The 27,421-nt window shown below is 38.3% G+C and overlaps 1 protein-coding gene, 1 long non-coding RNA gene and 1 pseudogene across 5 annotated transcripts in view; 2 read left to right on the forward strand and 1 right to left on the reverse strand.

Moving 5' to 3' along the window:
- Positions 1-27,421, forward strand: part of NRG3 (neuregulin 3) — a 1,228,440-nt gene that overhangs the window by 354,257 nt on the left and 846,762 nt on the right. The gene's annotated exons all lie outside the window — the stretch shown is intronic.
- On the reverse strand, positions 1,138-9,872 carry LOC129621424 (uncharacterized). Its single transcript, XR_008699350.1, has 3 exons — positions 9,758-9,872; positions 9,403-9,495; positions 1,138-1,750 (listed from the first exon to the last, which is right to left on the reverse strand). It is a non-coding gene; the product is annotated as an uncharacterized LOC129621424 (long non-coding RNA).
- Positions 21,012-23,627, forward strand: LOC129641234 (tigger transposable element-derived protein 1-like; annotated as a pseudogene).

The following is a 27,421-nucleotide window of genomic DNA, read 5'->3' on the forward strand; positions in this document are numbered from 1 at the left end:
TATAATATATCTTTGTAGCTTATTTAGTTTTAGCCTCTTATTCCCCCAGTTCATTTCCCCACTGGTAACCATTAGTTTGTTCTCTATATCTGTGAATATGCCTCTTTTTTCTTATATTCACTAGTTTATTGTATGTTTTAGATCCAAGTATAAATGATACTATGCAGTATTTGTCCTTCTCTGACTTATTTCATCTAACATAATACTCTCCAGGGACATCCATGTTGTTACAAATGGTAAAAATTTCATTTTTTATGGCTGAGTAGTATTCCTGTGTGGTGTGTGTGTGTGTGTGGGGGGGGGTGACATTTTCTTTAACCGTTCTTTAAATATTAGCCTATTGATAGACATGTGGGTTTAAAAATGAAAGTAAGTTACTCTCTTCTGCGTAGTAATGGCAATATATGGACACTGTGGAAGGTCATGTCACTGTCTTTGGAGATACTTTTTATGGTAGCATTGCTTAGACATATGACTTTGTCTGCAAATAAAGAATAATCTTTCACAGGTGGTCTAACATTAACAAAGATTTTAAGAAATATATAAAATCAGTAGGCAGGATTAATAAATTAGAATATAAAATAAACAAACATAGTAATATGCTTATGTTTATGCCCCTTTCTTACTGGAGGTTGTACTACCATGGAAAATCCAGTCATGAGAATCAAAAGTTGAAGATTCCTTGGTGGACAATTAGGAATAAGAACAATGCAGATTGAATGGGTCAAGCATTTAACAATGGTGGGGTGCATTGACCTGCTCACAGAAATGGCTCTGCTGACATGAAGCACAGTTTTGAACTCTCTCCAACAACAGCCCAAGATGACTGAAGAGCTGAAGGGAATAGGTTGGAGTTTTTATTTCTGCACCGCTCCCTCTGCTGGTAGTGTGCTCCTTTTAAAGAGAAATTCTATACTCTTGTGACATGCATCTCTGTCTCTGGGTTCTGGAATCTCTATCCTTCATTTGCCTCTTCAGGCCTGAGAGTGGGAATGCCTCCTCACTGTTGCAGCCCTTGGGTGCTGCATCATTCTTCGCTGCTCTCAGTAAGGAGTTCTCACCTCTGTAATTTGTTCCTCTGCCTCCTTTTCAGTGTTTCAGTCTATTATCCACTAGGATTCTGACACATGTTCTCAAAGCAGGCTGCTAATTCAAGCTCCTTCCATCTTGTGATGCTACCATATGAAAGATGTGGACTCTGAGATTGCTGCAGAAGTAAAGGCAGACTGTGGACACTTGAACAGTGTTTTGTGGTCAGTCCTATATGGGCAGATACTGGAACCTAGTCACACGGCTCCAACATCATTGAAATGTAGTCTTCTTGTGGACCTAGAGGTGGGAAAGAAATGAGATTTGCTGAGCACAGCATTGTCTGTGGCAGAGATGGAGGTGTAAATTAGGTCAGTGTGATGTGGACATTAACTCAGAAGGATGATATTAAAGATGTATATATGAGAAGCTCGGAGGACACTTAACATTATGTCAAATTCAGCCATGTGGGTTACTTCACCTCTCAACCTGATGCCCTTACATTTACAGGTAACATCATCATCTTCCAGTTTGCTCAGACTCTGACCTTCAGTATCATTTTGGACTCGCTCTCTTCCTCTACATGTGAAGTTAAGTCCAATCCTGCAGATTTCAGTTGTGTCATTCTTCTGCATTCCACCTGTTCCTTTAACTAACAGCAGCCTGGTTTAATGTGCCAGGCGTAGAGGAACAAGTAAGTAAGAATTGTTGGAAAGATGTTCTGTGGAAAAAAAGACAGCAAACGGCAGACTCTTAGGTATGTCCACAAACATGGAAGCAAAAAGAAAAAGTCATAAAGACAGACCAAGAAGGCTTAGTAAGAACTAACACAGTATCATCAAAGACAGCTCAGGAAGGACTTTTGCGAGAGGGGCATGGTCAGAGATGACAAATTCAGGCAGGTGTGAGAGATCATGAAGAAATAAAGTTTAGGCATTCATGCTCATGTTTCTACCAGTCTTGGAGGATTGGACTGAGGTTACCAGGAGGCATTGGATGCTGCACAGCCACTATGAAGAGAAGGAAGAGAAGGATGTTTTAGAGCAATGTGTTCCTGATCATCACTGTATTATACTTGTTTCCTTTCCAACCTCAGCACAACAGTTTAACTGGTTCCTTCCTCACAAATCTGTAGTTTCTACTTTCTTTCCTTACTTTCTACTACATCTGTTTTTCAACTCCAGAAATTCTTTCTTTGCTCTTTCTGCCTTTGAATCAATCACACCTTACTTGTGTTCTGTAATCACAGTTGGGTCTCAGTCATTACTCAGTAGTATTTTTATTCCTAGTGATTCTCTCATTCCAATGTTCTATTCTAAAACCTACTGATTAAGCTTCTATTAGCCACACACACACCATTCAATGAAGGTCTGTGCTTTTCTTCCTTCTTCCTAAAATCTCTTTGCTTCTTTGACACCTTGGTATATCTAAGAAACTAAAGACCTTTCTTCCTAAGGAATATGTTGCTGTTTGCTCTTTTCACTTCTAAGACACCTTTGTTTCTCTGGTTGACTTTGCATTTTCAAATATTCAGTTTCTCCATTATTGCTCACTCCTTTGCTTCAGAAATTAACAGATTTAGAAGAGATAAAATCTCCATGACCACCTTTAGACAATACTTTGGCCTCTTCCCCACCAGAGCCTGACAATTTGCTAAACAAATGGTTATCATTGGTGTAATAGCCAGTTATTTTCATTTTCCCCAGCTGACCCTCTGCTGAAATCTCTAGTAAACTGCAGAAACGGACAATGGCAGGCAGAAGATATGGCTAAAATGGGAGGCCTTGATAATCCACAGGCAGCATGTCTAGAAATGAACATGTTGCAGGAATAGTGGTCCTGTCTCCTGAGACAGAGTCCCCCATCTCTTCTTATCTCCCCAATGCCAGGGTTATTATGTCCAGACTGAACCACCCTTGAAGACCATTCACTGCTTTCCATTTGGCTTTCCCTTTGGGCTGCTGAAATTGTAGTTCGCCTCCCAGTGTCCAGATGCTTGGAATGAGCACTCTGTTTTGTAGCCGTTTCAGTGACCTTTACACCAAGATACATATTAAAATATTTTTATCTATTTTTTATGTATTCTAAATTTCTTCTTCATCTGTAAATTCATGCTCATTTTTATGCCCAAAATAGAAGCATATTTGAAAACTAATCACATGACACATTTGAAAGATATATTCCCATACTTTGTCTAGTTTAGGCCTCAAACCAAACTGTGACATTGTCATTATTAATTCCATGTTAAAAGGAAGGAAATTGTGGCTGGGAGAGGTTCATGCCCTTGACTAGTTGGCTCATGTGCTTTGTAGTTGCTGGTCCTGGATGTTAACTCCTTTGATCTACATTTCTGCTTTCCTAATTGCTTTGGACAAAAGGAAGGAGGGAACATGTTGGAGAAGCAATAGGCTTTCCAGATGGGTTGCTGGACTAAATGACCTTTAAGGATTGCTCCAATATGGATGTTTCTGGTTCTTTCCTGATGATAGTCTGACAGCATTAGGCAAACAATGTAATTGTCCAGCTGAAAGACGGAGTAGCTGATTGGGTGAATTATTATTTTCAGCAATCATTTTAAAAATACCTTCTGTTTTTATTAATTAGGAAAGAAATCCCAAGATCTCCAGGAGAAAATGTATATTTACTTACACTTAAAGTTCAGTAGTATGAGAGGGGAGGCTTTATTGTAGGCTCAGGTAGTAAAGAATCTGCCTGCAATGCTGTTGACCCAGGTTCAATTGCTGGGTCAGGAAGATCCCCTGGAGAAGGGAATGGCTACCACTCTGGTAGTACAGAGAATGGGCCGCTTGCTAGTGGGTGAGCTTGGGAAAGTTAATATCTCTTTTCTACCTCTTGGCCTCTTATTCATAATATGGGCTGTATAACATACCTACCTGTAGAGATTTTGTGAGGTTCAAATGATAAACAAATCATTTGAACAAATAAAATGTATACAAATAAAATGCTTAGAATGGTCCCTGGCATGTAGGAAGTTCTCAATAAACACCAGCTGGCTTTAATTTTTGTAAAATTAGAAAAGATGTGTAAGGAAATTACCACTTTAAAGAATAGTTAACATCTATTGATTTTTGGCTTAAAATTGCTTGAATTTTTTGGTCATTGAGTTTTTGCAGAACACCTTATATGCACTATCTCATTTCACCCAAACTATGAGAGTAGGAAATGGCAACTCACTCCAGTATTCTTGCCTAGAAAATTCCATGGATAGAGGAGACTGGTGGGCTATAATCCATGGTATCTCAAAGAGTCAGACACAACTGAGTGACTGAGCACACACACAATCAGAGAGTAACAATTATTATTATCATTTAATAGATGAGGAAACAGCCATAAGGAACTTATTTAACTTACTTTAGTCTCATAGATATGAGTTACATAAGAATGAATCAAACAGTTTCATCTGAAGAGAGGCGATAGCTCTAACTAATATGCTAAGCCTTTCTGGTCTGTTTTAGATTAAACAATGCTTGAATAAAATTGAAAGTCTTTTAAATACAATTGGGAATGGTATCATAGAATTATATCTGTATTCCATTCCTAGTATAGTCAGATATTTAAAATTGTATACCTTGATAAGTGATTGGCACGACCCACAAAATTGTAAATATGAAAATAGATCCTTGCCACGAGTGTTGACTATGAAGCACTTTCGTTTCATTTACTTTCATTCTGTCACCTAAAACTCTCAGAAGAGGCTGGAGCACAGAAAAGTACACCACGCCCTTAACTATAATACTTTCCCATCTTGCTCTTCGTCTTGTCAATTAGATAAAAGAACATTCAAAAATACGTTTGAGAATCTTTGTTCTTTGGTCTTCCCTAAATGAATATCAGTAATAGGAGGAAAAATATTTAAAATACATATTTGGGAAAAAGAGAAAGATTATTTTCAAAAACAAAACCTTCTAGCTTTTAACTAATTCATCACAGAGATAAAGCAATACAGTTTCGTGCCTCATAACAATTTAATAAATATTACTAAAATATGGCAACTGCCACCACGACTCATTAGCAAGCTGTTTCTGTAATACGGAGTTTTCCAGAACTGTTTGGGGGAGTTGGTCTGTCAATGTAATACACAGTAATCTCTGAAGAAAGTCAGGAACATATGGTCCCTGCTCATCAGCTAACCCCCAGGGATTGCACCAGAATCTCTCTTCTTTACAGCTCCATGACATTGAGAGCAGAGATGGAGATAAGATAGGGGGAGAAGGGCGGTGGGCTGAGAAACACTGATTACTTAAACTGTAAAATCACACTTGGAAGTGTAAATCAAGAATTACAAAGTTAACATCTTCAAGGAATCTGTTAAAATGCAATTTGAACATTGCAGCATTGGAAATTTTAGGATATCAATTCCGAATCTTGGCACACAGTTAAATTAATCTTTTCAGCAACCACAGTAAAATGCTGCATATAGCATGCCACTGGCCAACATAATTGAGTCAAATGCCATCTATTTATCAAAATCAATATTCCTTTGAACATATTTTCAGTGTTTTAAATTCTGAAGCTTACATACATATTAAACCATCTCTCTTAAAAGGAATATGATATATTTTCTAATTTAAAGAGGCCTGTCTTATCCCAATTAAATCTGTTTGAATAGAAAACTGTTGAGTTAACAACATCTGTCAGTCATCATTTATGTATAAGTAGACTTATGTACTTTAATGATTATGTTTATTTAATAAATCATCCCTACTCCCTGAAATTGGGTGATCAGAAAATTGTTTCACCCAAAGATACAATATAACCACTGAATTTTGAATAACTCTATAAGAGCAGTATAAGCCCTATCTATTAGTTAGAACAAAAAAGTATAGATTAGTACTTTGCATTCTGGAGCATCTTTTAATGGAATTATTATCTCAGGAGTACATTTTTAAGACAGTTCAATAGGGCTTCCCAGGTGGCTCAGTGGTAAAGAATCTGCCTGCCATGCAGGAGCTGCAGGAGATACAGGTTTGATCCCTGGGTCAGAAAGATACCCTGGAGTGGAAAATGGCAACCCACTCCAGTATTTCTGCCATAGAAATCCTGTGGACAAAGGAGCCTAGCAGGCTATGATCCATGGGGTTGCAAAGAGTTGGGCATAGCAGTGACTAAATGACAGTTATTTGATCACTTTTACGCTTATGTTCTTTTGATTTAATTTGGTCTAAAATCCTTTTAGTTTCACATTATTTCATGTGTCTAGGTAGGCTGAAGCTCCGAACCTTGCCCCTGGCAAAGTCAACCTTGGGTTACTTGAAAAGTGTGGCTTTATGACAATTTCATAAGTAAATGTAGTTAATGAGAACAGCAGGAATATATACTTAAAATATATAAACATAATAAGATTTGGATTACTTCAAGGAGGAAAAGAAGTACAATATGTATTGATATATAATATGTATCATGTATATATGTATATATATATAATATGGATATGTATGTATACGTGTATATGTACATGTATGTATACAATATGTATATGTATACATATATGTATATATGTACACTATGTATTGATATGTAATATATATTATTATATATAATATGTATCAATACTGATAAATATATATTTAATATGTGTAGAAAGAAAATTTTCCTGAGAAAATGGAGAAGTAACAGGGGGAAAACTGAAATATGACTACAACATATCCAAGTCGGAGTCTTGGTATAGAGGAAAAGAGAACATTAAATGTACCAAATATAAAGATTTAAAAGATAGAGTTAATATTACATTTATTTAAGCATCCAAAGCTTGGTCAGACTCTTCTCAATGAGTCTATTTTAAGGTGAAGTTATTGAAGGCTGACTTCCATCTCAGAAATTATTTGAAGTTGTTTTACATGGAAACAGCCTGCCTCATGTGATTGCACTCTGAAGCACTCCAGCTAGAAGGCGGCTATGTGACTTGAAATTTAAATATACAACAAATTCAGCCGGGTGCCAGGGTGCCAGCCTGCTGGGTGGCCATTTTGGGAGGGGGGAGAAGTAAAGGGCAGGGGACTGAATGGAGACTGGAGTGTGTGAAAGGGAAGACTTCAAACTTTGTGGTTGGAAGAGCACAGGGTGCTGCAAGAAGCAATGTGTCGAGCTGAATAATTCATGATGCAGTACTAATTTTGACTCTGGAGAAAATTGCTTTCTCACTGTGCCAAAAGCTAGGCAGTGAGACCAAAAATCAAAAAGGAAGCTAAATGCAAGGGGAGAAAACACCCTGAATGAACACAATATCAAACTGGCAACCTGTTTAAGGTTGCAAGTATTGTCAAAACACATGAATACACATTTTAAACCTTCCCTAAAATTGAGCATTCAGATTTATGCACATACTGATTTGTCTGCAATAATAGGCAAATATTTCATAATTATCTTCAAAAATAGCTCCTTGGTATTAATGCAGAGACTTCCAGTAAGAAACTAAGTATTTGTGTTGTTCATTGGTACTTGGTAAAGACAAACTGCATGTCTTGGTATAGGGTAATGGATCCATCATCATTTTTTACTTAGACAATCATAGGAGTTCCAGAAATGACCTTTTGAGTTAATTAACAAACTGCCATAAATATGGAACTTGATAAATGTTAATATTTATTAGATTCCTAAAATCCAGATGGTCTTCCTTCCAGTTTCCTTAGTGGATGAAATTAAATAAGAATACTTCTAAAACACAATGTTGGGCATCCTGTTTATCACCTGTATTTTTAATTCTTTTCTGTAATGTTTGGAATGAATTATGAATATTTCTAAAAGCAAACCAATGATTCAAGTTTAAGCCATTAAAGCCAAGCTTTAAACTATAGGACTTTTTGCTCAAATGTAACACAATTTAGAAATTTAGTCCTTCATTTCCTTTTCTTTAATGAGTTATATAAGGAGTTCAAGGGATTCTCACGTGGCGCTAGTGGTAAAGAACCCGCTGCCAATGCAGGAGACATAAGAGACACAGGTTCAATCCCTGGGTTGGGACGATTCCCTGAAGGAGGGCATGGCAACCCACTCCAGTATTCTTGCCTGGAGAATCCCATGGACAGAGGAGCTTAGCAGCCTATGGTCCATGGGGTTGCAAAGAGTCAGACACAACTGAAGTGATTTAGTATGCATGCACGCAGCACATAAGAATTTCAAACAGCTTCTCAGTAAATGCAGGATGTTAAGATAAGGAAGATGTTTGAAGTGAAGTCTTTCTTCTCTCATTTTGTTTGTTTTGTTTTCTAAGGAAAAGTCTAATTTGGCTCCAGAGAGTAGGAAGGCATCCTTGGCAGAAAAATGGCATCCCATGAGTGGGTGAATAAGAATATGCATCCTGCCTGCTCTCAGGTAGCCAAGAGAGTCTTCTGAGACTGAGCAGGATTTCTAAAAATCACTGTCTGGCAGAGATGAGGGCTTTTGCTTAGTGGTTTTCACTCTTGTATGGGGCTGATGAGACACTATTCTTTAGGACTGGCTGGAAATAATACTTACCTAAATGCAGGAGGCCATCAGCAATCCAGTGTAAAATTCAGTTGAGTGTGCACAGCCTTCTAAAATGCACTTAGCTATTGTGGTGGCACCTGATATGACATAGTATTTAACTTTTCTTACTTAATATAGATTTTGGAGACAGAACAGCAGATTGGCTACATAGAGCATATTTTGGAGGAACTGTTAACACACCTCTTGCTCTGAAATGCAGAACAGTGTGCCCCTTCAGCGAGGACCTAAGGGGTGACAAAGAATGCTGAGTTTGTCAGAATGTTTGCTGTCTACTTTTTAGGTCCCTGAAATTGCAAGATCGTCATGTAGTCAGCATGCAGGAGGGGCGTGTTGAGACAGGTAGAAGACATGAATTCTCATGCTAGGTGTTCCACTTGCTGGGTCTTCACTCTTGGGCAAGTCACTTCAATTTGCTTGGTTCCCATTTCCTCATGTATAAAATGATCATTTTCCTATAAGTTATAACCATATAAAATTGCTGATGTTTGACTGAGCTAGGAAAGCAGCAGTTTCTTACAGTTCAAACTGACACTTTTGAGATTTGTCCTAAGGATCAAATGAAAAACACCATGTGCATAAGCACACAAATGCAAAAGCACGCTTGTCCTGCGATCGTTGACATTTTGTGGAGACTCAATGAGGCAGTCTCCGAAAAGCAAATAGTAGTGTTCAATAAGAAGCAGTTCCCGTCACTGTGATTCCAAGCACTTTAATTTCAGCCACTGGCTTAAACTTAACACATTTTATAGTGTTTTGCAACTTAGAAACTTTCACATAAATTAGCTTATTTTTTTTTTTATAGCCACCCAATGATAAGGAGATGGTTTTCCAAAGAAGTTGTGAACTTGAGCTGGGTAATCCAGGGTAGGTAGTGGGATAGTGCACCTTGCAGGTCATAGCCGAATACTGATGTCTTAGAATTAGTAAAACATTCATGCCGTAAAGCAGAGCCATCGTGTAGGGATGCCACTCTCCGATCTGCACTCAGAAGAAATTAGGTCACTGATCTTCAAATATTTTGATCACACAACCCCATAAGTAAAAATGCTACCAGTATGTAACATCAATATATGTGTGCTTGTCTATGAATTGTCTATGCCTGACAGAAGTAACATCTTGTGAATATTATAAAATATACATAAACATTAAATAATTTAAAGAAAAAAAATTAGAAATGAATATATTACAAGTTCTATTATTTTCTTCTTACATCCCAAAGGATTGTACAATTAAAGCTTACGTGACCATGCTGGTTGATTTCTATGAATTTCATGACTTGCAGGTTCTGCTGATGCCTCCACGACAGAGAAAGCTTTGGGATTTGTAATCAGGTCAGAATGACTTCTGAGCATAGTGAAGCTAGGGCCTGAACATGTGACTCATAAGGGATGAAGCAGGTACGGAGGTTTTGACAGCCTTACTTAAAATCAGAAGTCCAATTGCTCAACACTCTAATTTTCTGCAAGGTGCAAGCTCTTTCAACTTCAATTTCCTAAAGATGGGTTTAATTTGGGATAGAAAAATAATGAAATATTCTATGGAAAGTACTTTCCAATCTATATTCTAAAGGATAAGGCACTATCAATATGCTTATTTTTGTTTTCTAAAATGCCAGCATCTTGGGTAATGTAGGCAACACAGTATAGGTTTGTTAAATGAATAAGTGAGAAAAGAAATGAATTAATGAAATAACACATTATCTTGTTATATGACTAAGGATGTTTCCAGAAACAGAAAACACATGAAAATATATTGTCATAGCAAGGTTTTGGGGGTTTTGTTTGTTTCTTTGATTGATTTCAAATGATGAGACTCCAGGGATAAATGACTCCAGAATTATTCAATTTAATAGCTCAAAGCCATTGGAAAGAACACACTGAGCTGTTTTGAACAGTTAACTATCTTTGACTTGATCTACTCAATTTCCAAGATGCTGCCACAGTTCTGAGCAGCTAGGAAGATGGCAGTGTCCATAGGCTCAGTGATGGGTGTCATGCCATAGGCCCATTCTTTAAGGACAAGAGTAATGATGCCGGTAGAATTTCTTTCTTTCACGTCTTCATTAATTTTCTACACATTGGCTTCTGTTGTTTATGTTCTTTTTTGGCCACAAGGCATATAGGATCCCAACTCCCAACCAGGGACTGAACCTGCATCATCCTCTTCCCCCCCATCCCCCCCGCCCCATCCCCCCCACATCCCTGCCTCCCCGCTCCCCCCACCCCCACCCCCCCACACACTGGAAGGTGAGGTCTCAACCACTGGATCACCAAGGAAGTTCTTGACAGGATTTCTTTAGCTTAACACAGGTTCAACCTTAGGGTTGGAGAAAGGGCCGAGCCTCCTGTAAACCAAAGGAATTTTATGACCAAGAAGGAGAAGCAGCTCTGGCCATTGATTAGGTTATCAGTCAACAGCATTGCTCCACTAGCCCATCCTTGGCCTGATGCTTATCCTTGCAGGCAGCCCACTGTCTCTCCTGGAGTGTGTGACCACCCAAGGAGTGCATAAGGTAGGTACCAGATCATATCCTATCATGCTTTTTAATTTTCATTTTTAACAAATACCTTATTTCACAATGACTTCGTCACAAGTTTCTTCCGATACTAATAAAAACAGGGAATTGAAAACGCATGCTTTCTGTTTCACCAGATGGGGTGACACTCTGTTTTGCTTTCATCTTACTGAAGCTCGTGGATTCTTGCTCATGACCTCCCCTCCATGGCAAATATCAGTTAAGCCCTTATGTCTAAGGAAGCCCTCCTTTATCAATGTGAAGTTAATTAAGAACATGTGCATCTCCAACACTTATCATTACAGTGAGAAGAAATTAATTTTTTCAAGTCCAGTGAAATTTCATTAAGCAGAAAGCTTTTACCTCTTATAATAAGACATGTGAAGAATTATGAGAAATAATTGGCTGTATTTCTGGAACAGATGCATTTAATAATAGGTCAGATGAGTAAAATGACTATAAATCAAGTTTGAATGCAGGATTTCTCAGGTGATAACAAATGGGACAATATGGCTTATTGGTAATATTTTGACTTCAGATCATTTAAAATATTCAAGATTCATTCTTCTAGTTTCATTTCACAAGAAACTAGAAGAGACCTTTTGTGATTTTTTTCAACATTCTTTTAAATTTCATATGTTAGAGGTCTTGCTTCCAGCTACTCTTTGTTCATCTCCAATTCAAAATCTATTTATAGTTTCTCAGTAATCATCCGTGCTAACATCATGGTTAATACGAGTATATCTGTGTGTGGATGGGTGTGTGTCACATGAATTTTAAGACAACTTTATGCAGAATCATCTTCTGTTACTATTTTTCAAGTCATTACCATGACCAGCCAAAGTGTTCTGAATAAATTATATTGTTCATGACTTAAGCAAGCATTTGTTTTTCAACAATTTGCATACTCCTCAACTTGTGCCAGACAGATAAACTTCTAGTTATACCGTCTGACTTATACATGGAACATTGAAACTCTGTTGTACATTTTAAAAAGTGTGGTATTTCTAATATTCTGTTGGTCTAGTTTTCTCAGGCAGTATGTCTTGCATTTTTAAGAAATTTGATAATTATCTAGATTTGGTGTGCTATAAACAATTAAATTAATACTTGATCACTTATAGAAAATGTGCCAATTCCTTACTGCAAACCATCCGACTTTGTGTGTGGTTTGTAAGGAAAATGTTTGGTTATTTCTGTGTGTTTTATGTTTCCTGCACAAGGCCAGATGATTTCCTTTAGAACCATGGAAAAGGAGCACTTAGAAAGTGTTGAAAATCAATTATCTTTTAATTTGATATCTACTCTGGCTCAGTCTGAAATATCAATGATGGTTTACAGAAAATTCTTTCACATACTTTTAACACTGCATCTTTCTAAATGTTTTAACCAGAATGCTTACCTTTTTGGACTCAAAGAGTTTATTTCAGCTTAATGATTATAGTTATAGAGAGTGACTTGCTTTTCTTCACCAGAAAATTAATGAAAAACTAGACCCCAGAAATCAGATTTTCTAATCTTTGTCCAATCTACCATTTAGCATAAAAAGGATTCTCACAGTGTGTGTCTGCAGATCACTCACACTGAGCAAACCTAGACAAAGCAATTCTGCTGCTGATCTTGAATGAAGATAGTCTTCACAATTCAAAGAGAGAAATTAATAGACATTATTTTTTTCAATTAAAGTTTTTCTTTATTAAATTTCTTTCCTGAAATTGTTCGGCTTCCAGAAAGGCCTAGGGTGAGATTAAAAATAGAACTTGGAAACGGCTTCCAGTCTACCATGACAGGGTTTTGGTGAGAGTGTCTGCCGGGGTGATGACCTTTGTCACACAGGTAATATGGCCACATTTCTGGTGGCTCCTAATGTGGTTAAGGAGCTTCCCTGGTGGCTCAGCTGGTAAAGAATCCGCCTGCAATGCAGGAGACCCTGGTTTGATTCCTGGGTCAGGAAGATCTCCTGGAGAAGGAATAGGCTACCCACTCCAGTATTCTGGTGGCTCAGAAGGTGAAGAATCCACCTGCAATGCAGGAGACCTGAGTTTGATCCCTGGGTTGGGAAGATACCCTGGAGGAGGGTGTGGCAACCCATTCCAGTATTCTTGCCTGGAGAATCCCCATGGACAGAGGAGCCTGGAGGGCTACAGTCCATGTGGTCGCAAAGAGTCAGACATGACTGAGCAACTAAGCACAGCACAGCATAATGTGGTCAAGACCAGGGACTTTGCATCCTGATGGCTTGGGCTCCATCACTCTTAGCCAGATCCCTAGGTCAGATGTTCTCAAGTGCCATTCTGGGACCAGCACCATTAGGATCCCTGAGAACTTGTTACAAATGCAGATTCTCAGGCCCTACTCTGGATGTAATAATTAGATTGTGTGTGGGTTGGGCTCAGAATCTGCATTCTCCCATGCCCTCCAGGTGATTCTGTTGTTGCTTAAAGCTTGAGAACCACTGTCCTAGACCCTGCAGTAGACAAACTGCTTAATGCCTTTGTGCTTCACTTTTCACAGTTGTAAATGTGGATAATAATAGTGTTTATCTCATAGGGTTATTGTGATAATTAAAGAAAATCATGCAGTGATTCTGCAAAAGTGCCTGATGTATAGTGAGTCATCCTTAAACACACAGATACGTGGCTTCTATGTACTCCAACATCTGAACACATTTGAAAATCCAAAGCCTAATACCACATTTATTTCTTCAGTCAGTCACTGTAGAAGTAAGGTTGCAAATACTGAACACTAATGCACATTTTAAAAAGTGAAAGGTTATTAAAATTTCATTTCATAATGTCTTTCATTAGTTTTATATTCCTTAAAATGCCTATCTTATTTTACTTTCTAAATGAAATTCATTTTTCTTTCAGTACAGATACATTTTCTTTTCCCTCAGCTCTCATCCTCATTTCTCACTTTTTTCATTTTCTTTTTGGTCTGGATATTTCCTTGAACATCTTTGCAGTATTCTAATAATGTACATCAAATACCCAAAGAAAACACACTTTTGGAAAGATTGATCAGCTAAAGTTAATGAATATGAATGAGTATCCTGTGTTTAACACATAAGTAAGATACCACCTTTTCTCTGTCATGCAAATGGGAAGGTAAATACAACATGGATATTAATAATAATGAAATAATGCGATTTTGTATAGGCATTAGATTGTGTCATACATTTTAATAAGGTAAAATTTTATAAGGAGTCTTCTTGGTATAAACATTTTCTATTTATTCTTTTTAACAACTGCAAAATTCACTGCAAAAATTCAGTCCAGGATTAGAATAAGGACCTATTCCGGCTAATGTTTAATTGTATTTCTAATCCATGAAGCAAAATTTTTATTGTCTTAGATATATTCACAGGGAGTTTTGAGATCCCTGGGCTTCCCTGGTGGCTCAGATGGTAAAAAATCTTCCTGCAATGCAGGAGATGCGGGCTTGATCCCAGGGTCAGGAAAATCATCTAGAGAAGAGAATAGCACTCAACTCGAGTATTCTTGCCTGGAGAATTTCATGGCCAGAGGATCCTGGTGGGCTACAGTTTCTGGGGTTGCAAAGAGTTGGACACGAATGAGTGAAGGACATACATGTATGTACATTGGGAGGTAGTTCAGTTCAGTCAATGAAAACACACTCTGTTTCACGCTCTGGAAAACATGGCATCTATGGCATCCTCCTTTCTGAAGGATGCTTTCGTCTGCAGACTTAGCACCACCCTGTGCCATCTTCAGCCAAGTCACTACCTGGTCTAGCACATCTAACCTCTGTATGTGACTCTCACTCTTTCTTGACCTGACTTCTTTGCTGTGATTGGTATTCTCTGATTTTCTCTTGTGTTTTTCCTCTTGTGTATCTTTACTTATGCTTTCTTCTTTACCTAGAAATCCATCTTCTAGCTTTTTTATGTCATTTCCATAGTCTTGTCTATTTTTTTGTATTTTTAATCTGAGTTTAATAAAAAGGTTTCCTGAAGCTTTTTATTATGGACACTAAGATTAGAAATAAAGGACTAGAAATGGAGATTTAGGTGATTTATGGGCTAAGTGCTCAGTGGTAAAGAATCTGCCTGCCAAAGCAGGAGACACATTGTTTGATCCCTGGGACATGGGTTTGATCCCTGGGTCAGAAAGATCCCCTGGAGGAGGAAATGAGAAATGACAACCCACTCCAGTATTCTTGCCTAGGAAATCCCATGGACAGAGGAGCCTGGCGGGGTATAGTCCATAGGGTTGTAAAAGATCAGACGTGACTGAGCAACTGATCATGCACAGCACACACACAGGCACAGCTAGGGAAGTGAGGACTTGGACTTGCATTTTGAAGAATAGCTAAGAAAAGAACCCATTGGATACAGCACTAAAAAAAAAAAACTATTTGGCTTGAATACCTGAGTTTTCCCATTGTTAGAATTCTTTTTCTAAGTGCTTTTTGAAATGATCAAAGAAAAGTTTGAGGTGTGAGAAAAACTTACAAATTGTCCTGCACATGTTAATGAAATGTGCTTTATCAAAGAATATCTCATCTTGAACAATCAGTAGCAAATATGTCCTTAGTAGAGTGATGTTAATCTCAATACGAGTTTCTTAACCTCAAAACTACTAAATTCAGGACTTGGATGCTTCTTTGCTGGGGCATGGGGCTGCCCTGTGTTGGAGGCAGCTCCCCTGGCCTCTGCAAACTAGATGCCAATAGTAACATGCCCCTCTCCATCAAACTGTGACAATCAAAAATGTCTGCAGACAGTGTCAGATGTCTCCTCTGAGGCAAAATCATCCTGACTTAAGATTCACTTATCCAGACTGTAAACATTTTTTGTAAAGAAATTAAATTCTTGGACTATTATTCTAATGCTTTACTTCTACAGCTGTAAAAGATGAATGTTTTAATGTGTGCTTGCAAACTGACTCTACACAAACATCCATTAAACTTCAGCAATTTTGACCCAATTTTGTGTTTCTTCCCAAATGATTACCCTTGAGCCCTCCGTATGTTAATTTGTTAATTCTATTTCCTTGATTTTTAGGTGTCTTTATCTAGCACAAATCATTTAACATAGGGAATTAGTTCTGAAACCTCAATTGTTTATGTAGTAATGGGTACACAAGATTCGAATGGATTAAAATAACTTGTTTTTAATGCTATCACATGAATAAGAATATCTTCCTGGCCAAATTTCACCCCAGTTGTTGTGAATTTAAAGAAAGAAGGGGAAAATATTGTATCATGATACTGAGAGGAAAAATTAGAAATACAACAATAAGATAAACACATACATAAGCCCATACACAACTTTAACTCAAAAAGATTAAAAACCAGATAGGATAATACATAAATGTATGAAGATTGTAGCAAAAAAAATTCACAATGGCCAAGACAGTAGAAGAAATGCATAGGGAAAAATAGAAAAACAGCAAATACATATGAGTTGAAATGAGATAATCATTTTACTATTAAAATAGGAGGAAAAATATGAGAATGGGAAGACCTTATGATTCTTCAGTTATTTGGACATGCACATGTATTTCTGGTATCATTGAATATACATACCCAAGCCTGCTGAAGGCCTTTGAATAATCTTTCGCTGCCCAGGATATAGTGACATACACCTTTTAAGGCTCTGAACTATCCAGACTGTATTCACAGGGATATAGTAGGTGAAGGCAATAAAGAGGAAAGCCAGTGAAGAAGACAGCAGTTTGACCCCTGGATCTGGAAGATCCCCTGGAGAAGGAAATGGCAACCTACTCCAGTATCCTTGCCTGGGAAATCCCATGGATAGAGGAGCCTAGTGGGTTACAGTCCATAGGGTCGCAAAGAGTCGGACCCAACTTACCAACTGAACAACAACAGCAAGTAGGTGAAAAGGTTTTAAGAACGTGAGTTCCATTCCAAGCTGAAAAATTCCAGCTGGAGGTAGAAGTGGATTTCTTATAAATGCAGATGCAGAGTGAAGAACAGCTTCAAGAAACTGTCAAGTTCGTATTTATGGTAGGCAATTTAAATCAAGGGTGTTACATTAAGGATCTTGTGAAGGAAGAAGATTCAGAAGATACTCCTTGAGTTGGGAGGGAATAGCTGAGGGTGGGAGTTGGAGAGCTTGTGTAGGGCTTTTATTAGAAATGTGCTTTCTTATCTTAAGAAGAAAAAAGATCCTAAACATCACACCTGTTTCTCAATACCGCATGCTTGGTATATGCCATATAACCATACTTGATTCCTATGTTTTATTTTGCACTGCTGCTGCTGCTGCTGCTGAGTCACTTCAGTCGTGTCCGACTCTCTGCGACCCCATAGACGGCAGCCCACTAGGCTCCCCTGTCCCTGGGATTCTCCAGGCAAGAACACTGGAGTGGGTTGCCATTTCCCTCTCCAATGCATGAAAGTAAAAAGTGAAAGTGAAGTCGCTCAGTCGTGTCCGACTCTTAGCGACCCCATGGACTGCAGCCTACCAGGCTCCTCCATCCATGGATTTTACAGGCAAGAGTATTGGAGTGGGGTGCCACTGCCTTCTCCATATTTTGCACTAATACTGTTTTTAAGTTATAATTTTTCAAGATCTTTAGGGACACATTTACTCCACGTCATTTCATAAGTTGCCATTTAAAAATATTTAAAGCTCACATAGGGAAAATCCCAAAGTAGCATTTTTGCTCTGGTGCTTCTGCTTCCTTCTCTTTCCTACACACATGATGAGGTGATGAAATACTGCAACCGTGCCAAGGGAAGACATTTTCACTGTGCAACATCTTTAATATTTATAAAGTGATTATAGCTCTTGATTATAGAATAGATTTGATTGGGAACTCTGGGTTTTTTCTAGACATATATTCTAACTTGAGATCCACTTGATGCCAAAAAGTTGGCAAGACAGAAGAAGAAAAAAATTAGGCCACAAAATATAAAAGTCAAAAACATTCCTTCCAAACTTGTGTTTTAGATGTTACCTTAGATTTTGCTTTCTTCTTTATGACTCAACATCTTTCAAATAGTGTCATCAAGATACAGCTTTCTAGCCCCCACAATAATGCAGATATTTGATCCCAGAATCTAAATGCCTCCAACCAAATCTTCTGGCTATGCAAATTAAGATTCTCTAAAACCTAGGGCCCATTTTATTAATTCTAGAGGCAAACAAATAGGAATTGAGAGATAATTCTGCATGAGGCTCAAAAGGACAGAAGAAAACCCAAACTAACCAATGAGTAAAGACAAAGAAAAATTTAGGCAGAGTTTTAGATTGAACATATACAGAAGAAACAAAAGTGGATGAAAATGAAGTGAGTCAATGTGTATGCTAGGAAATCTCTAGTTAACCAAACTGTGAGCTTCTGATGGATGATCCATTTTACCTGAGACACAGAAGTATCATGGAAATCATGTCCAGGGCAAAAGCCAGCTGTTTTGCTGAGCTGCTAACATTTGTCATTGATACCATTTTGAAGTTGTCTTGCTTCTTGTCAGACAGCAAGAGAAACACAAATCCATTTTCCATGGTTTCATTGGAATGGACCCTTGCAAATTCGATCACTCCTGTGAATGGTTTCCCATTCCCAAACCATCCATGTGGCACGTCATGTCTTGCTGTCTTCTGTTTCATGTGGTTGCCTGATGTGACGTTGCTTACCCATTTTTTTCTCTTAATCTTTACCTTTCTTTTGTCAGTTTCTTACAGTGTCTAAAGTAGAGTGGGAAGTATTTAAAATTATGTCAGGTAAGTGAGTTAACAGTGAATGTCATGTCATTTAGCCCAGTGCATTTTATGGCAAGTGATATTTCCTTTCAACTTTATCGGCATAAGACTAATAATTTATTTCCTTTGTTTTAAATTTTTGTCGATACTTCAAAATTAGCTGAAGATACAGGGGGAAAGAGGGTCCTCCTTCATAGAGTGTGATTTGTTTGAGTAAGAGGATAAAGCAGTTTCTTAAATGAATCAATAATTAATTGTGATAAGAACTAAGAAGTGAAAGTTACCTTGGAAGCAGAAAGTATGACTTGGGTGAGGGATTTAGGCAAACATTCCATGAGATATAGACATTTCAGCCAGTCTTCAAGGAAAGGTTGAGTTTTCCAAAAGGTTGTTCCAAGGTTGGATTTCTGGAACTGACAGGATCTGGTTTATTAGTTCCTTGGGATATTACTGCTGGGGATGTGACACAGAACAGATCAGGTCCTGAGAATTTGGGTTTGGTAGCTTTTCCAAGGGCATGCCTAAAACTGAATAAGACCTTTTGACCAAGAAAATTTTCTCCTATAATAGTTCTTGAATGTTTGGGTTCTTCTTTAAGAATAATGAATAATCATATGTAAGCTTTCCATTTTCTGTCCTGCATATGCACCATTTTTTTCCCTCTTATTTTTGTGTCTTGGTTCTTTTCTTCTACATTGTAGACAAACTTTTAAACTTTGTCTTCCATATACTTAACATTTAATCCTGCTCTTTAGTGCCTCTGATGTGGATTTTTAGAATTATTTTTTCCCATTATAATTGTCTTTCTGTTCCCAGGTTCCTTTCCTAACCTGTTGTATAGCTGTTTTGTGGTTTCCTGTTCTTTCTGCTTTGCTTTTGGCCAAGTTTTAAGAAAATCATGCTGGTTTTGCACTTGGATGGGAGCCAGGTTGTCACTGATTTGTAATAACATGGAGATTTTCTTCTGGGTGCTCTAATAGATCATTTCCACAAAAATACTCTTTCTCCAGAAATCACTGGGATAAGGTCATCTTTTTGACAATCTCAAGTAGTTCCTCTCGGATGTGTTTAGTTAAGAGTTCACTGGAAAACATAACCCCAAACAATACTTAATTCTGATACTTTATTGGGAGGTGCCTCCCAAGACAGCCAGAGCAGGCTTTTCTTCTCTAGAGGGCAAGATGGCTGAATCCCCTCCATGGTCAGTCAGAGCAGCTGTAGCTGAGGTGTGGAGAGAAATAAAGGGACTGGATCATGAATGAAATTCAGAGACTTTGAGTGAGTGAGTATGTGTGTGTGTGTTTTACTCTTAATTGATCAGAGGACAAATTTTCTCAAATGATAGGTCAAAAGTCAGGCTGTCTGTCCATATCTATGTCATGTTCTATACCCTAGAGCTACAGTTAGAAGAAACTTTTTGAAAACTCCAGGCCCATTTCTATTTCTACTTGTTGTGGTTCAGTCTCCAAGTGGTGTATGACTGTTTGCAACCCCGTGTACTGCAGCATGCCAGACCTCCCTTCCCTGTCCCTCGCCATCTCCTGGAGTTCACTCGCTCGAGCTATTTGTATGGCATTTACTGATTCACTCCTGTTCTACTTTGGCAACATGTCCCCCTGCCCTGCTGCTTAATTCTCAGATGATCAGAACTGGGAGCTCTTGCACTGTGGAATATCTTTACCTATTAGATATACTGGGCTTACTTGGTGGCTCAGATGGTGAAGAGTCTGCCTGCAATGAGGGAGACTCAGGTTCAATCCTTGGGTCAGGAAGATTCCCTGGAGAAGGGAATGGCAAGCTTCTCTGGTATTCTTGCCTGGGAAGAATTCCATGGACACATATACTACTTGGGTTTTTTCCTGCCTTTGCCTACTCAGAATACAATGAAATAGTGTAGCGGCCATCCCCTCACACAGGTGTGCCTGCACATGCACACACACCACGCCACACACATGCCTCATCACACATGCCACTCGTGTTTCTGTACATGCTCTGCCCCTCTGACACCTACTTCACATATATGCATTCCATATAGTCTGACTTATTTTCTGTTATGTTCTTTCTGACATAAAAGTAGTCAACTAGCAGGAGGACAGGAATGATAAGGAAAGAGAACCAGAATCCCCACACTCAGAGAAAACAGGACCCTAAGGCTATAGGCACAACTGTAGTTTTCTGACTCCAGAATGCACTGTGAGAGCTACAAAGCCACTCCCTCTCCTTTTCTAATGGTCCCTGTCTCACGCTGACAGTTACAAAGGGCTCCAGGATTCTGGTATTACGCTGATGATACAGCTGGATTTTAATAGTTGTGAGCTTTCCTCTTTTTATTCCTTGTGTTGCTGTGAGGCTGCTAGGTAAGTACAGATTTATTTTGCTTGTTTTTTCTTTTGCCTCGTTTCCCCCACAAAGTCCCTATATAGGTATACCTCATTTTGTTGCACTTTACTTAATGGTCCTTCTCAGATACTGCTTTTTTCACACATTAAAGTTTTGTGCAAGTGTATTGATGTCATTTTTTTCAATATTATTTGCTCATTTTATGTCTCGGTGTCCCATTTGGTAATTCTCACAGTAGTCACAGTTTTTCATTATTATATTTATTATGGTGATTTGTGATCCTATTACTGTTGAAATTGTTTGGGGCAAAACTTTGCCCATAACATGGTGAACTTAATTGGTAAAAGTAGTGTGTGTTCTGACTGCTCTATCAACCAGCTGTTCCCCGCTTTCTCACTCTCGTCAGATCTCCCTCTTCCCTGAAACACTGAAGTATGTAAATTAGGCCAGTTTAATAGCACTACAGTGGCCCCTAAGTACTCAAGCCAAAGGAGGAGTTACATGTCTCTTGAAAAGTGAAAGTGTTAGTTGTTCAGTTGTGTCCTACACTTTGCAACCCCATGGACTGTAGCCTACAAGGCTCCTCTGTCTATGGAATTCTCCAAGCAAGAATACTGGAGTGGGTAGCCTTTCCTTTCTCCAGGGAATCTTCCCAACCCAGGAGTTGAACCTGGGTCTTCTGCATTTCAGGCAAGTTCTTTACCATCTGCTGAACACTTAGACTAGTTGGGAATGCAGTGGAAAAGTTCTTGAAGAAAATGAAAAGTGTTACTTCAGTGGACACATGAATGATTAGAAGTGAGCCTTACTGCTGAATTGAAGAAAGTTTTCGTGATCTGGATAGAAGATCAAATCAGCTACAACATTCCCTTAATCCAAAGCCCAATCTAGAGCAAGGCTCTAATTCTCTTCAATTCTATGGTGGCTGAGTAGTGAGGAAGCTGTAGAAGGAAAGGTTGAAGCTAGCAGAGGTTTGATCACATGGTTGAAAGAAAGAAGCCATTTCTATGACTTAAAAGGGCAAGTTGAAGCAGTAAATGCTGATGTAGAAGCTGCAGCAAGTTATCCAGCCAATCTAGTTAAGGTTATTAATGAAGGTAGCTACATTAAGAAGAGGTTTTCCATATAGATGAAACAGCCTTTCATTGGAATAAGATGCCATCTAGGAATTTTATAGCTAGAGAAGAGAAGTTAATGCCTGGCATAAAAGCTTCAAGGGACAGGCGGACTCTCTCACGAGAGGTTAATACAACTGGTGACTTTCAGTTGAATTCAATGCTCATTTGCCATTCTGAAAATCTTATGGCCCTTAAGAATTGTGCTAAATCTACTCTGCTTATGCTCTGTAAACAAAGCCTGGAGGATGGCACATCTTTTTACAACATGGCTTGCTAAATGTTTTAAGCCTGCTGTCGAGACCTACTGCTCAGAAAAAAACATTTCTTTTCTAAATATTACTGCTCATTGGCAATGCATCTGGTCACTCAAGACCTCTGATAGAGATGTACAATAAGACTGATGTCATTTTCATGCTTAGTAACACCACATCTATTCTGCAGCCCATGGGTCAAGTAATAATTTCTACTTTCCAGTTATATTATTTAAGAAATATATTTTGTAAAGGCTATAACAACCATAGATAATGATTCCACTGATGGTCCTAGGCAAAGTAAAAAGCTGTTGGTAAAGATTCCATTTTTTATATGCCAGTAAGAATGTTAGAGATTTGTGGGAAGAGGTCAAAATGTCAACATTAATAGGCATTTGGAAGAAGTTAATTCCATCCCTCATGGGGGGAGGATTTAGGGATTTAAGACTTCATTGGAGGAAAAAAGATACAGATGTGGTGGGAATAGCAAGAGAACTAGAATTGAAAATGGAGCCTGAAGATGCAACTGAATTTCCACGGTGTCATGACAGCTTTCTTGGATGAGGTTAGCTTTCTATGGTTGAATGGAGAAAGTGGTTTTTTGAGATGGATCTTCTCCTGGTGAAGATGCCGTGAAGACCATTGAAACAACAACAAAGGATTTAGAATACTACATAAACTTAGTTGATAAAGTAGGGGTAGGATGTGCCAGGACTGAATCTAATTTTGAAAGGTATTCTGTGGGTAAAATACTATCAAACAGCCTTGCATGTTATGCATCCTCATGTCATGCTAAGTCACTTCAGTCATGTCTGACTCTGATCCTATGGACTGTAGCCTGCCAGGCTCCTCTATCTATGGGATTCTCCAGGCAAAAATATCGGAGAGGGTTGCCAAGCCCTTCTCCAGGGGATCTTTCAGACCCAGGGATTGAACCCATGTTTTCTGCATTGGCCAGCGGGTTCTTTACCACTAGCACCACCATAGAGAAGTCTAAAAGAAGAATCTATCTTAAGGAAGAATCAATACATGCAGCAAGCTTCATTATTGTCTTATTTTAAGAAATTGCCACAGCCAATTTGAAGCCAAACCTTCAGCAACCAACACTCTGAAGAGTCAGCAGCCATAACATTGAGGCAAAACCTCCACCAGCAAAAAGATTATGACTTTCTGAAGGCTCAGATGATGGTTAGCATATTTTAGCAATAAACTCTTTGAAAATTAATGTACGTGTGTTGTATTTTAGACATAATGTTATTGCATACTTAATAGACTGGCTGTATAGTGTAAACATAGCTTTGTTTTGCCTCTTAGTCCCCATAAATAAACAAAACTTTTATATGCTCTGGAAAACCAGAAAATGTTTGTTACTGGCTTTGTTGAGATATTTGCCTTATTGCTGTGGTCTGGAACCAAACCAGCAATTTCTCTGAGGTATGCCAGTAGATATATTTTTTTGCTCTACTTTACCAATATTACTATCTAAAAGGAGAAGCTCCAGTCTTATGAAATTATAAAATACTACAGTATGACTACAATTTTTTCTGGTGGAGGTTTTACCTCAATATTTCTGCTTTATTGACTATGCCAAAGCCTTTGACTGTGTGGATCACAATAAACTGTGGAAAATTCTGAAAGAGATGAGAATACCAGACCACCTGACCTGCCTCTTGAGAAACCTATATGCAGGTCAGGAAGCAACAGTTAGAACTGGACATGGAACAACAGACTGGTTCCAAATAGGAAAAGGAGTTCATCAAGGCTGTATATTGTCACCCTGCTTATTTAACTTATATGCAGAGTACATCATGAGAAACGCTGGGCTGGAAGAAGCACAAGCTGGAATCAAGATTGCCGGGAGATATATCAATAACCTCACATATGCAGATGACACCATCCTTATGGCAGTAAGTGAAGAGGAACTCAAAAGCCTATTGATGAAAGTGAAAGTGGAGAGTGAAAAAGTTGGCTTAAAGCTCAACATTCAGAAAACGAAGATCATGATATCCGGTCCCATCACTTCATGGGAAATAGATGGGGAAACAGTGGAAACAGTGTCAGACTTTATTTTTCTGGGCTCCAAAATCACTGTAGATGGTGACTGCAGCCATTAAATTAAAAGGCACTTACTCCTTGGAAGGAAAGTTATGACCAACCTGGATAGCATATTGAAAAGCAGAGACATTACTTTGCCAACAAAGGTCCGTCTAGTCAAGGCTATGGTTTTTCCAGTGGTCACGTATGGATGTGAGAGTTGGACTGTGAAGAAAGCTGAGTGCCAAAGTATTGATGCTTTTGAACTGTGGTGTTGGAGAAGACTCTTGAGAGTCCCTTGGACTGCAAGGAGATCCAACCAGTCCATTGTGAAGGAGATCAGCCCTGGGAATTCTTTGGAAGGAATGATGCTAAAGCTGAAACTCCAGTACTTTGGCCACCTCATGCGAAGAGTTGACTCACTGGTAAAGACTCTGATGCTGGGAGGGATTGGGGGCAAGAGGAGAAGGGGATGACAGAGGATGAGATGGCTGGATGGCGTCACTGACTCGATGGACGTGAGTCTGAGTGAACTCCGGGAGTTGGTGATGGACAGGGAGGCCTGGCATGCTGCGATTAATAGAGTCGCAAAGAATCAGACACGACTGAGCGACTGAACTGAATTGAACTGACAATATGACGTAGTATTGACTAATTGAATTTTAAAATTATTCCAGAAAATATATTTTCTAACTGAGGAACGGTGGCAGACTCGAGGACTGAATTTATAATGGTCCTGATATCACAGTGAAAAAGAAGATCCCAAAGCCATTTTAAGAAGTGATTTACTATTAGGTGCTCAGCAAAGCAAGTGGAAACCACTAAGAATGGCATTTGTGTGCAGGAGATAGTCACTCAAGCCCACACCCACAAAAATGCACACGTGATGATGAGCTTATGCCCTGACATTCCAAAACACGTGAAGAAATGTAATGCTAAACCAATCAATAAACTTTCTCCAAATGGACAATTTTATTGAACATTTTGATAATTTTTTTTCCTTATGAGTTGTACAGATTTATTAAAATGTCAATATTTAAGACAGTATGGTATCTGCATTATCAAGTGTAGAGATAGTATATGAAAATGACAAGATATATAAATAACTAGAAGCAATCCAGTGGAACAGAACAGAGAGCCCCCAGAATGATGCCATGTGTGGCAAAATGGATGAACCTGTAGATTGTCGTGCTGGGTAGGGTGATCCAGAGAGAGGGAAACAGATTCATGTGATGTCACTCACATATGGGATCAAATTTAGAAAATGATATAGATGAAGCTGTTTATAAAACATAGCATTCTGATAATTTATGCTTAGTGTGCCTGGACATTCAAAGAGATGACTGAAGATATTTACATTAATATAAAATTAGTTACTAATTATGGGATAATGGCATGCAGAATTGATATAAGAAAAGATAATTATTAAGTGAATCAATTAGGGACCTTGGATATGAAAAGTACGCTAGCAGTTAAAGAAGAAATTAGTGTACTGGAAGAAAATATTATTTACACCTACCTCTGATTATTTCACTCCACACGTATAACAAATTTTTTTTTCTGTGATTCCCTTTGCTTTAAAATAAAAATTAAAATTACCAGTTTGGATTGTCTATATACCCCTACAACTCCCAGCTGTCTTTTCTGCATCTTTGCTTCAGACCCCTGTACTCCCTTCTTCTCTGGGCTCTAAGTTTTTTGGCTCTTTTTTCTGATGCTGTTTCATTTTGCTACATTTGGGCCTTGTAATACTTAATATTCTTTGAAACATTAGTTGTGTCAACATCCCAGATAAGATTTCTGAGTGAGGTCAAGGGTCGCTATCATTTATACTGTTCTGGCCTCAGTGCAGATGAGTAACACACTTAACATGACACAAGAATGTAAGCGCCAAAATAGCAGAGTTTAGACTGCTCTGTTTATTGCTGTAGCCTCAGCACTTAACATAAACCCTAGATTCTATGAGGCAACAAGTATTTTTTTTTTTGTCAAATATTTGATTAGTGCGATCATGTGATTATTGGCTGTCTTCACCTAGATTATGAGTTCCCTGAAATTAGCCTTGTGCTATTTTCTTTGTCGGATTATCCTCTGTTTTGACTACAGTGTTTAGCACACACAAGAAGATCAATAAATATTTGTCCAAGAATAAAATTATACTCTTAAGATGCACACAGCAGGATGCCTCGCGGTGTGACTGTGCTCATGTCTGCCCCCGCAGTAGACTGAGCTTCCAGACCATTGTTCCTCTCATTCACGTTTGAACCTCTGTAGAGCCCAGCACAATCCTTTTCAGCAAGTGCTTGCTTACTAATTATTTGGTTGAATAAGCAGATGAATAAAAACATCCGCAATAATATTAGCAAATAGGATGCAAGATATGAAAAGCCCTTTTTTTTAAAACCACAGGACTTAACCCTAGAATGCTTAGCTGATATCACACCAGGAAAATTAACAGAACACATCAGAAGACAACATTGTTAAAAATCTGTGTAATTATCTCAAAAGCCAAGTCAGTATCCATTAAAAATTCAGCATCTGTTTGACATAAGCATTCTGAAAAAAGAAAGAATGCTGCTCTTTTCTTAAGGCAAAACTATCTTTCAGTAAGCATGGCCTTTAATGCAGAAATACAAGAGAATTTCTATAACAAACAGGAATAAAACAAACATGACTCATTGTTGCTGCTAACATTGTTTTAATAATAATGAAAAATAATGCTAAAAATATAATGATTAAATCTCAAAATCTTTAGTTTGCTCCTGGGATGATATTAAGGATAAAGTAACAGGCGAAACCTTGCTTTAAATATGTCTACTAGCAAGAAAAAGAAATACAGTTGTTTCTTTTGGATCAGGACTGAGAAATCTAAGAGGTAAGTAAAATAACACACTAAATGCTAGTATGGGAAAATAGACAAAAAAGTAGCAAGTGAAAAAAATGGCAAGTTACA

This window comes from Bubalus kerabau, chromosome 1 (assembly GCF_029407905.1).
Source record: "Bubalus kerabau isolate K-KA32 ecotype Philippines breed swamp buffalo chromosome 1, PCC_UOA_SB_1v2, whole genome shotgun sequence".
NCBI lineage: Eukaryota > Metazoa > Chordata > Mammalia > Artiodactyla > Bovidae > Bubalus > Bubalus kerabau.